A 12125-nucleotide genomic window follows, 5' to 3' on the forward strand; every position below is an offset into this window, starting at 1 on the left:
GTCTTAGGGCGCCTAGGGGAGGGGTCTTAGGGCGCCTAGGGAGGGATCTTAGGGCGCCTAGGGAGGGGTCTTAGGGCGCCTAGGGAGGGGTCTTAGGGCGCCTAGGGAGGGGTCTTAGGGTGCCTAGGGAGGGGATCTTAGGCCGCCTATGGAGGGGGTCTTAGTGAACCCCGACCCTGGGGGCGGCGGGGGTTTTAGGGCGCCTAAGGAAGGGGTATTAGGGCGCCTTAGGAGGGGTCTAAGGGCGCCTCGGGAGGGGGTCTTAGGGCGCCTTAGGAAGGGATCTTAGGGCGCCTAGGGAGGGGTTCTTAGGGCGCCTTAGGAAGGAATCTAGGGCGCCTAGGGAGGGGTCTTAGGGCGTCTTAGGAAGGGGTCTTAGGGCGCTTAGGGAGGGGTCTTAGGGCGCCGAGGGAGGGGGTATTTGGGCGCCTAGGGAGGGGTCTTAGGGCGCCTAGGGAGGGGTCTTAGGGCGCCTAGGGAGGGGTCTTTGGGTGCCTAGGGAGGGGGTCTTAGGGCGCCTAAGGAGGGGGTCTTAGGGCGCCTAGGGAGGGGTCTTACGGCGCCTAGGGAGGGGGTCTTAGGGCGCCTAGGGAGGGGGTCTTAGGGCGCCTAGGGAGAGGGGGTCTTAGGGCGCCTAAGGAGGGGGTCTTAGGGCGCCTAGGGAGGGGTCTTAAAGTGCCTAGGGAGGGGGTCTTAGGGCGCCTAAGGAGGGGTCTTAAAGCGCCTAGGGAGGGGGTCTTAGGGCGCCTAGGGAGGGGGTCTTAGGGCGCCTAGGGAGGGATCTTAAAGTGCCTAGGGAGGGGGGTCTTAGGGCGCCTAAGGAGGGGTCTTAGGGCGCCTAAGGAGGGGTCTTAGGGCCCCCACCTCCTCCTGGGGGACGGGAGGGCTAAGGTCTTATCGTATATCAATATTTTTGTTGAAATATTTGCCTTCATCGCGCCACCATACATGGTAATGACGCTTGCTTCTATAGTGACATCACTATCGTCTTATAAACCTAACTAATATTATTAGTATATATAAACAAATGATTGTGGAGACTATTAATATTTCCTTAAATGTAATATTATTTCTAATAAAATAATAGTATTGATAACAAATGATCGTGGGCATTATTGTTCGTGTGTGTAGAAGGAATGATATTGTTTATGTTGAATAGAAGCGTTGAATTTACTCTACATGAGTAATGGCTTGAAACACAAGCTTTGAACCAACAACTATTATAATTTATAATTATAATATAATAATCATGCATTCCTTCATGCTACATTTTACTTCCCGTTCCCCCCTCACCCTCCACATCATTTAGGGGGAACGGGGGTTTGTTTTATCCCCCTCACCCCCCCCCACATCATTTAGGGGGAACGGGGGTTTGTTTTATCCCCCTCACCCCCCCCCACATCATTTAGGGGGAACGGGGGTTTGTTTTATCCCCCTCACCCCCCCCCACATCATTTAGGGGGAACGGGGGTTTGTTTTATCCCCCTCACCCCCCCCCACATCATTTAGGGGGAACGGGGGTTTGTTTTATCCCCCTCACCCCCCCCCACATCATTTAGGGGGAACGGGGGTTTGTTTTATCCCCCTCACCCCCCCCCACATCATTTAGGGGGAACGGGGGTTTGTTTTATCCCCCTCACCCCCCCCCACATCATTTAGGGGGAACGGGGGTTTGTTTTATCCCCCTCACCCCCCCCCACATCATTTAGGGGGAACGGGGGTTTGTTTTATCCCCCTCACCCCCCCCCACATCATTTAGGGGGAACGGGGGTTTGTTTTATCCCCCTCACCCCCCCCCACATCATTTAGGGGGAACGGGGGTTTGTTTTATCCCCCTCACCCCCCCCCACATCATTTAGGGGGAACGGGGGTTTGTTTTATCCCCCTCACCCCCCCCCACATCATTTAGGGGGAACGGGGGTTTGTTTTATCCCCCTCACCCCCCCCCACATCATTTAGGGGGAACGGGGGTTTGTTTTATCCCCCTCACCCCCCCCCACATCATTTAGGGGGAACGGGGGTTTGTTTTATCCCCCTCACCCCCCCCCACATCATTTAGGGGGAACGGGGGTTTGTTTTATCCCCCTCACCCCCCCCCACATCATTTAGGGGGAACGGGGGTTTGTTTTATCCCCCTCACCCCCCCCCACATCATTTAGGGGGAACGGGGGTTTGTTTTATCCCCCTCACCCCCCCCCACATCATTTAGGGGGAACGGGGGTTTGTTTTATCCCCCTCACCCCCCCCCACATCATTTAGGGGGAACGGGGGTTTGTTTTATCCCCCTCACCCCCCCCCACATCATTTAGGGGGAACGGGGGTTTGTTTTATCCCCCTCACCCCCCCCCACATCATTTAGGGGGAACGGGGGTTTGTTTTATCCCCCTCACCCCCCCCCACATCATTTAGGGGGAACGGGGGTTTGTTTTATCCCCCTCACCCCCCCCCACATCATTTAGGGGGAACGGGGGTTTGTTTTATCCCCCTCACCCCCCCCCACATCATTTAGGGGGAACGGGGGTTTGTTTTATCCCCCTCACCCCCCCCCAACTCNGCCACATCACTAGTGTTGCCACATCACTTGTGTTGCCACATCACTTGTGTCGCCACATCACTAGTGTTGCCACATCACTTGTGTCGCCACATCCCTTGTGTCGCCACATCAATAACGTCGCCACCCGCATTCATGTTTCTGTAAATTACATATAAGTTTGCAGTGAAGAAAGTGAAGACAATATTTGTACATAACAAATAACATTTCTATTGCCCCATCCTAAGCCTGGGAATGAGAATTTAGAGCGGGCAGAAATGCGCTGTGTAAAAGGGGGTTATAATTAAGATTATAATATAAAAGGGGTTATAATTGGAGGACTAAATTCAAGTGAAGAAAATAAATTGCGCTCTTCTACAAATACTGATTGTCTGCAAAACATTTCCCTCGTTAGTTCTAAGCATTCAGATGCTTCTATAAAAGACGTGATTTCTTCCACAACCTCCCACGTACGTCGTAACAAAGAGAAGACTCGCAAGTGTCATGTCTGTGGTGCAGCTTTCCGCTTTAAATGTGATCTTGACCGACATATCAACGCAGTTCATCTTAAATTGAGGCCCTACAAGTGCGATTATGCATCCAGTGAAGTCTCTCATTTGCAAACCTATATTGGATACGATATTGGTTGCAGCAATACGCCTGAAACCGGTTCTGAAAATGAATTTGAAGAAGAAAATGATTCAATCACGATTGAAATTACCAGAATGGTGGGTGGAAACCTGACCTCCTAACTTGTACCGCGGCATCTCAACCTAGACCCTTGCCTCTCAACCTGGCCTTTGGTCTCTCAGCCTCCACCCTAGCCTCTCATAAGGACCTCGGCCAGTCATCCTGGACCCTGACCTCTCAACCTGGACCCTGACCTCTCAACTTGTACCGCGGCATCTCAACCTGGACCCTTGCCTCTCAACCTGGACCTTGGCCTCTTAGTCTCGACCCTGGCTGGCCTCTCAGTCTGGTCCCTGGCTTCTCAGTCTGGACCCTGGCCTCTCAATCTCGACTGTGGCCTCTCAACCTGGACCCTTCCGTCTCAACCTGGCCTTTCGTCTCTCAGCCTCCACCCCAGCCTCTCAAAATGGACCCCGACCTGTCATCCTGGACCCTGACCTCTCAACCTGGACCCTGGCCTCTCAACCTGGACCCTGGCCTCTCAACCTGGACCCTGGCCTCTCAACCTGGACCTTGGCCTCTCAGCCTCTCAAATGGACCCCGGCCTTTCAGCCTTTACCCCTGGCCTCCCAACCTGGACCCTGGCCTCTCAGCCAGGACATTCGCCTCACAACCTTGGCCCTGGCATCTTCGGCCCAACATCAAGGATGTTAGAAAAACACGAAATTTCTTTGAAAAATTTAATTTCGAATAGGGAATTTTTGCTGAAATACTGGAGTTTCTTGCAAGTTTCTCGGACTACTTATTTTTGCTAGCAAAAGTAATTTATAAAATGATGATAACCTATGCGAGCTATCATCCGAGCTATGTATAATATCATCCATATTTTGCGCTCAAAAGCCTAAATGGATCATATGGTCGCGTTCAATGTTGGTGTCTCGCAAGACCAAGTATACTGAAATGTCGCCTTGCAATTTTTTTCAATATACAATTTTCAATTTGCCATACTCATCTATAGAATAGAATAGAAGTGTCGGCGTTGAAGAAATAGGCCCATGGCCTGTTGCCGATTCTTGAACTTTTCGTGACTTGATTCACAAGGGATCCAGCCTTTGGAACCCGATCTTTCCATAACTGACGATTGATTGAGATAGCTGCTGGACTTATTACCTGATCCGTAATTTGCTAGGCATTTTAAAACTGAACATATGCTCCTGCATAGCTTCGTCTGGACTTATTGCCTGGTCCGTAATTTGCTAGGCATTTTAAAACTGAACATATGCTCCTGCATAGCTTCGTCTAGTCTGTTTTTGAAGATGTTCATACTATACCATACCATACACTACTTAACGACCGTAATCGCTAGAAATTGTAAGAAAAAATTTTTTTACGTGCTGGGGAGCGTTTGGGTTCCAGAAAAACTTTTTTATTAATCGACGGATCACTTTGAAATTTGGAACACATATGTAAAACATAAATCTAAGACTTTTTTGTTTGTATAAATTTTTCGAAAAAATGAAAGAAAACTTGAAACACTTAGAAAACTGCTAAAAAGGGGGTACTGTAGAAAACTATCTCCTCCTAGGATTTTCAAGCTAAAACATTGAGACGCATATCACTCGATGCGTAAAGACTATATCTATCGATTGGTCATTCATTTTTTCGAAATTCAAATTTTTGTGGGTGGGGTAGCATTTTTCATAATTTTTTCGAAAATTTCTCGATTTTCACCCCCCGCCACCCTCTTTTTTTCTAAATAGAATAAAAACTATAATGAAATTCCAAAAAATGAATGACCAATCTCTAGATCTTTTATTTGCGAATCGAATGGTATATCAATGGTATCATTGCTGTAGCTTCAAAACTGTAGGAGGAGATAGTTTTCCAGTGACAATAAGTGTGATTGTTCAGTAGAGCCCGACAAAATCCCGGGCGCCTCAAATTCGGCATTCAAGGATGCAAGACCAGACGATACTGGAGTTAAATCTCTGTCAAGGATGGTGGGAACGACAGTGCGAGGATCCTCCCTCACGACTGCTGAAGGGTTACTGGAGCGGAGAGTGTGAAGACTAGCTATTTAAGGTGCACTAAGGCATTTACTCCCTATATTAAATATTAGAGAACTCCACGAACCCTTGTCGTTTCGCGATCTGTCGTGAACGCATAAATCAACGTACAGAGATTGTTTTGATAATAAATAATAATAATAATAGCGGTTTCAGCGTCTATTAGGCCGTAGGCCTGTCGCCGATTCTTAACATCGCAGAACATTAACAGCTTGTTACGGTCTCGAAGTCGCAACTCACTGCTACAATTCTGCTGTGCTTAACCGCCCGGCCTCCTTGCCGATTCTGACCAGAAACTGGCGCACAGAGCTGGGATCGAACCCGCGCCTCTCTGCTCCAATCTTGGTACTCTGAACTTTAACCACTAGGCCACCCTGCCTAGTGGATACCGTTTGATAGGTCAGAATGTCAGCTTTAAGATGAGACCAAAAACCGGAGAAGCCAAAATTGTCGATTTTGGATCGAGACGCTCCCCTCAAAAAATGTGGTCGTTAAAGGGTTAATTACAATAGTTTGTTGCCCCTCCCAAAAAACCAGCCACCGTTAAATTTGCGTACTTGCGGACCGCGACCCACGGATTTCTGTTTACAGAAAGCCGTAGTTGGTAGAAGTTGTGATTGTTTATTTATCTATTTTTTTTTGTTCTTTCCATGTGCGTGTGAGTGTTCTCTCTTTGTTTCAGATTTTCACTTTCAGAGCTGTTAAATTGTTAGGTACCAATTAAACCCAGTTTAGGCAAGGGGCTTTATGGACTAGTTTCCAGTGCTCCTATAAGAATAAATAAGAAAGAAAGAAGTTGTGATTGACGGTGCCGGTGGTGTGAAGGATCATCGTAAGTAACGCTCATGAAACTTATATATGCTTTCGGTAATTAGCCTATTTCATTCAATTTAGGGAGATGGGACAATTTGGGAGTAAACGTAGGAAAAAACAAGAACAACTGGCCTTTCATCTGGGACGTATAACGCCTAAGGCTATAACCCAGAGGGCAGAGGTGGAGAATGAAATTCCCTTTTTACCGATGACAGTCAGAAACAGTAAGGGCAGCTGCCAGCTATGAAATGATGCAAATGTACTTAGAGACCCTCAAGCTCAAAACGTGAACCAATCTGATGACTTCCCAAGCCTGGTGACATGTGAGATGCTAGCTTCTCCTTCTAATAATCTTGCTGTTTACAAAACAGCAAATAAGCAGTTAAATAACCTAGAAACACTGGAAATGCATACATGATGGGATTGGGGCAAATTTTGAAGGGTTTACACCTCATTTTGGTTCACATGACTATTATAATTATGATAAATTATCTGACTCTGAATGTCTGAAACCATTCTACTTCTCAGTATTGGCAACTTCTTGTGCTCAATTTGCTGAAATACAAAAACCTGAGGGAACCACACCTGCAAAATTGCAAATCCCCAGGGTGCCATGGTCAGAAAAATGTGCCAGGTGCGTGGAATTTTAAATTATCTATTAATAAACCTGAGCGCTCCACCGTTCTATGCTGGTAAAAAAAATGCGCCATGCGCCGTATTCCTACTCCAGCATTATCATACTTAAGAAATTGGTGTAAATCTTGAGTTTTGGAAAATTAAAAATGAACTGATTCCAAAAAAGCTCTGGTTTGCCACTATGTGAACACGTTTTAATGCAGTCTTTGCAGACCACTTTGCAGTCTGACCGCAAATCCGCAACTGTGCGCGATCTTCAACAAAACGTTTGGTTGATTTGTTTACATTACGATGTTTACTTTTTTTTTGCAGGATATTTTGGCAGGAACGGTAAAGCAATGCGGATTGGGGAAGTTGGAAAATTTTATGAAATGACACGTTTGCTAAGTGCAAACAGCGATTTTTCATCCAAACAAGAATTTATGACATTTGAGTCGACAGAGTCGTGAGATTTCATACCTACTGAAATTATATGATATTAGAGCCATGATATTTCAGAAAAAAATAGGACCTTTCCAGCCCTGTCACACACCATACACACAAAAGTATATCCTCATCGTGCTGCGGTTGGATATGAAGATTCTTTCATAGATCACAATTCAAGCAAACATTAATCACAGAACTAAAGAAATTTACATAGCTTGAGATGTGCCACTGGTGCCTTCTAATGATTGACTGGTTGTGGCAAGTAGGGTATGAACCTGTATATCAACATCAGGACTAATTTCCTAACATCCTGTCAGCCAGTGAAATAGACACGATCAATACCTAATAACAATGCGCGTAAATGGACTATACAAATTAAGTCAATACAGCATAATTACAGAGTGTAATTAGACTATGTGATACAAAATATAAATATACATTTGAAAGATAAGTCAATGGTCTGTTGTTTATTTTTGCTTCATTTGAACAATTATGGTTTCCAAATCTGGGTGCATTATGTTATGTCATTTATACTTTGAATGTGCAAAAATTATAACTATAATATGAAAATTGTTACATAGGTTATCATAGCACAAGTTGCAATAGAGTATCAATATTGCTGTTCTTCCACCACCCTTCATTGAATTATCCTGCCTTTTTTCTAAAATTCAACAATCTCTCTTCCAGCAAAGTTTGCAAAAACCATTAGCTGCATAAAATACACTCTGCTATGGTGTTTGAGTTCCAGTTGACATGACATCTGTTTGCTTGTTTGATGCTAATTTTGTAAAAGTTGCTTCAGATAAATTAATCATTGCCATTCCCATGTTTCACCCTCAATGTAATGTAGCCAATGATATTGAATGGCTACATACAAACTTGTATCTATTTTGATTCATACAAACTATTCTATATACAACTTTGATTCTATCTATTTTGATTCATACAAACTTGTATCTATTAAACTTTTACATTTTAAGATCTGATGGAAGCGGCGAGTGTCCCTTGACAATACGAGGTTGTATATAAAACATTAATGATCTAGAAGCAGGCTCCACAAAAACATTTCAATATGGCTATAATTAAATAAAGATCATTACTTGTAGTTTAATAAACATAAAATCTCCCTATTAAAAAGTTATATTTCGTTGGTCATCAAAGTTTATATCAACTATGCAAGTTGAACTAACAATAATAAAATATAAGACATGTCCTGGTTACTTCTGACTCTTCCGCTTGTCGGATATGGAACGTACAGTAATCGTAAACTGCAGCTATTAAACACACAAAATGTAAACAGATGGTGTTCAGTGTTGCCATATGACTTTGGAGAAAATTTCTTATAAATAAAGTTCTAGATTTCTCATTCACCAAATTTCCTCTGTACCAAGAAAAATCATATATTATTGAAGGATAATTAAAGGCATACTGTACTGTGTATTTTATCTGTTCCTTGACAAACAGCTCTTGCATGGCAATGGCATAGAATTGATGGCTGGGATTGCGCAAACACCTGCATGAAGAGAAACAATTTTGAGCATTTTGTGCCAACTGCGCAAACCTATGGCTTTCAAAAACTCATTATGCAGGGAAAAATTCCTCAAAAACATGCATCATCCTGAGTGTGCATAATTCGTAATTGAGTAATTCCTTAATTAATTCCTTAATTTGTTATTGTAATTCCTTAATTGTAATTGAGCCTGTACCGGATAAACATCCTAATGGTCCTACGACCAACTTTCTTGCAAATGATTTGGCTCTTAGCAAAGCTCTAGCCAATAGAAATGAAAACATATTTTGGAACCCATAGGGGATGATCATGAAGGGAATTCACAAAAATGTCAGTAAAAATCTGTAAAAAATAGTAATGATGGATAGCCAAGATTCTCAATTTGTTAATAAACTTCTCTCTACTAGACAAATTGGATCTTGGAAGAGCAAATGCCAACTCCCACATGCCCACTTAATTACACTGTGTCAGCAGGAGTAATAGGAATCATTATCATTATGTTTGATCAATGAAAAATATTATTGTTTGATCATACACTGATATTATAGAGGAATGACTTGAAACTTTGTCATTTTAAACCAAACATTTGCATCCAATTTTTCATATATATAGAAAACAAATAACTAGCCCAGATCAACACCAACATGAGACAAATTGGTTCACTGATAGCACAACAACATTTAACTTGGTAAGAACTAAAAAAGTATAGGAAAAATGTTCATAGTGCACTGTAGAGTTCAAACTTATTTTCAATTGCTTTATGGCCTTAGAAGTTGTACATAGCTCAAGTGTTTCTAGCATTTGTGAAGTTATGCATAACTTTGTTGATGTAAGGTAGTGCGGAAGTGTTTTGACAGTACCATCTTTTGGAGTTATGCACACTTAGTGGACTACCGTCAACCGGGGCTACTTGGGATGGTTTTGAGCAGGGTTGGCAATGATTAAATCACGTGATTAAATCACTTGATTTTTTTTATTTTTACATATATTTAAATATATTCAGTGGCAGTCTTTAATTTATATTGAGGTATTGTTATTCATGGTTTAGTATAAATGTCCTATGAATGACAAATTGGTATATAAACTTGTTGCCTTTAGAGTGTATTAGGTTCCAATAAATTGAATGTTTTTGGTACAGAGGCATTAAGTGTGCAATACATTGTATGTAGCTAGCAGCTTAGCTAATTCTTATAAGGCTATAAGTAGTCTTTAACTATTTGACTATTTGTTATATATTGATTACAATATACAATTTAAATGTGTTAGCTAGCTTATACAGGGTGGGGCAGAACTGATTGAACAGTTTTGAGGCAAAATAAAAGAGTAATGGAGGTACAGAAAGAAGAAAGTTTATTTTCCTCAAGATTACCATAACATACCATTTAAAATACTTATGTTTTGAAAAAAATATCAGGAAGATGGGGTTTGTTAGCTGCATCACACTGTTGGAGTCGTGCTTGGAAGTTTTCTGCAGCACGTTCACACATATGGCAAGATATGGCCATAACCTCTGCTACAATAATCCATTCCCGTAGCTGTGATAGGTATATATGGTGTGAAGGTGACTTCTGAACACTTTCTTTTAGATGTCCCCAAAGAAAGAAATCGCAAATGCTCGAATCAGATGACCTTGCAGGCCACTGTAAATCATCCCTCAGAGTCTGGGAACATGTGTTTCAAAATATTGAGTGACATTCCGGCTGTGTGAGCTGTAGCCCCATCCTGCTGGAACCACACATCCAATGCTTCATTTTAAACAATGTTTTCCATCCTGGGCTGCAAGAAATTTAGCAACATTGCAGCATAGCAATTGGAATTCACTGTCACGGTTACACCCTCCTCTGAGAATGACTCCAACAGTGTGTTGCAGCTAACGGCCCCCATCTTCCAGATATTGTTTTCAAAACATAAGTATTCTAAATGGTATGTTATGCTAACCTCTAGGAAAATAAACTTTCTTCTTTATGTAGGTACCTCCATTACTCTTTTATTTTACCTCAAAACTGCTCAATCGGTTATGCCCCACCCTGTGTATTTAGAGGTTGAGATTGTATTGACCTTTTAGGCAATTAGAAAGATTTTCCACTCTAATACAAGTATGCTAATTAAAATATTTAATTTCAATCTTTAAATAAGTGAATTTAATACTAGAAACAAAACAATTACAATTATAATACTATATATAAAATAATTAAATGCGGTGAATGGATATAAAATATTGGAATTGTGCACATGTTTATTTCAAACAGTGTTAGATTTTCTCATAACTTAAGTCTCGTTTCAAGTCGTTTGAGGTTTGTTTGGTTATCGTTAAGTTTATGTTTAGTATTGGTTTATTGGTCTGAATTAAATGGGAACAGTGCAGTCAGTCACTCAGTCACTACTAGTCGGTGTGTATAGAGTGTAGAGTTTGGTAGATTTATAGGACATAAAACTACCTAGTAGATCTATTGATAGTGCTGTGCACTGTGCTATCAGCTACCTATCTGTTATGTGACTCTTCAATGTTTAGAAGATCTGCATTCCTGAAGTGTTTTTGTATATTGAAGCCAGTTAAATGGTCAATATTTAGCTTATTACCTTGCTCCATACAAACTTTACAAAGCTAATGAATAGACTAATCAATAATTGTTTACCCAAAAATCCCTGAGTGGTAAACACCACCTTGGCCTGTTGGCCATTATTGAAGGCCATAAGTGCCCTTTTTAGCCATCCATTATAATCCATATACTGTTATTGTTAGTAGGCTAATTGCAACATAAAAAATAACACTTCAAAAAGATGAAAAAGTTGAAAAAATAAAAAAAATCAAATAAATAAAAAAATCATGAAAAAAATAAAAAAATCATTGATTTTTTATTTTTTTTATTTTTTTTTTAAATCAAAAAATCACCAACCCTGGTTTTGAGCGTTTTTTGTTAATAACTTCTTACAATGAAACATTTCATAAATAAGTTTAGGCTCATTTTATAGCTCTTTGCGAGGGCTATCGAATGGCATCTTCAAAAAAATTCCATATGCTATTCGTAAGGTGCCAGAAGCAAAAAAAGAGTGTCCCAAGTAGCCCCGTCGAACAGGGCTACTCGGGACACTTGGAATAAAACTTCATTTTAAAATATTTGAAGCATGCAGAGTGTACTCATCCATTACTAACAGTACTCTGAAGTCCTCCTCTTTCATTGTAGATGATGTAGAGGTAGAATAAATGACATTTTCTGTGATTTTTACTCGTTTTTCCTTTATTGATATATTACCATAAACATTAATTACGGTCAACTGGGGTGACTTTGGCCCCGTTTTTTATTTTGTTTTGCAAACAAAAACGGGGCCGTAAACGCCGAGGTCATAAACGCCAGGGTCATAAACAAGGTCATAAATGCCGGAGTGACTTTGGCCATTGTTTATGACCCCGCTTTTGTTTGCAAATCAAAATAAAAAACGGGGCCGAAGTCACCCGGCGGCCAAAGTCACCCCAGTTGACGGTACCGTATTATTGATGGGATATTACTGTATT

Source organism: Hyalella azteca, unplaced genomic scaffold, assembly GCF_000764305.2.
Source record: "Hyalella azteca isolate HAZT.00-mixed unplaced genomic scaffold, Hazt_2.0.2 contig5513, whole genome shotgun sequence".
Taxonomy (NCBI): Eukaryota; Metazoa; Arthropoda; class Malacostraca; order Amphipoda; family Hyalellidae; genus Hyalella; species Hyalella azteca.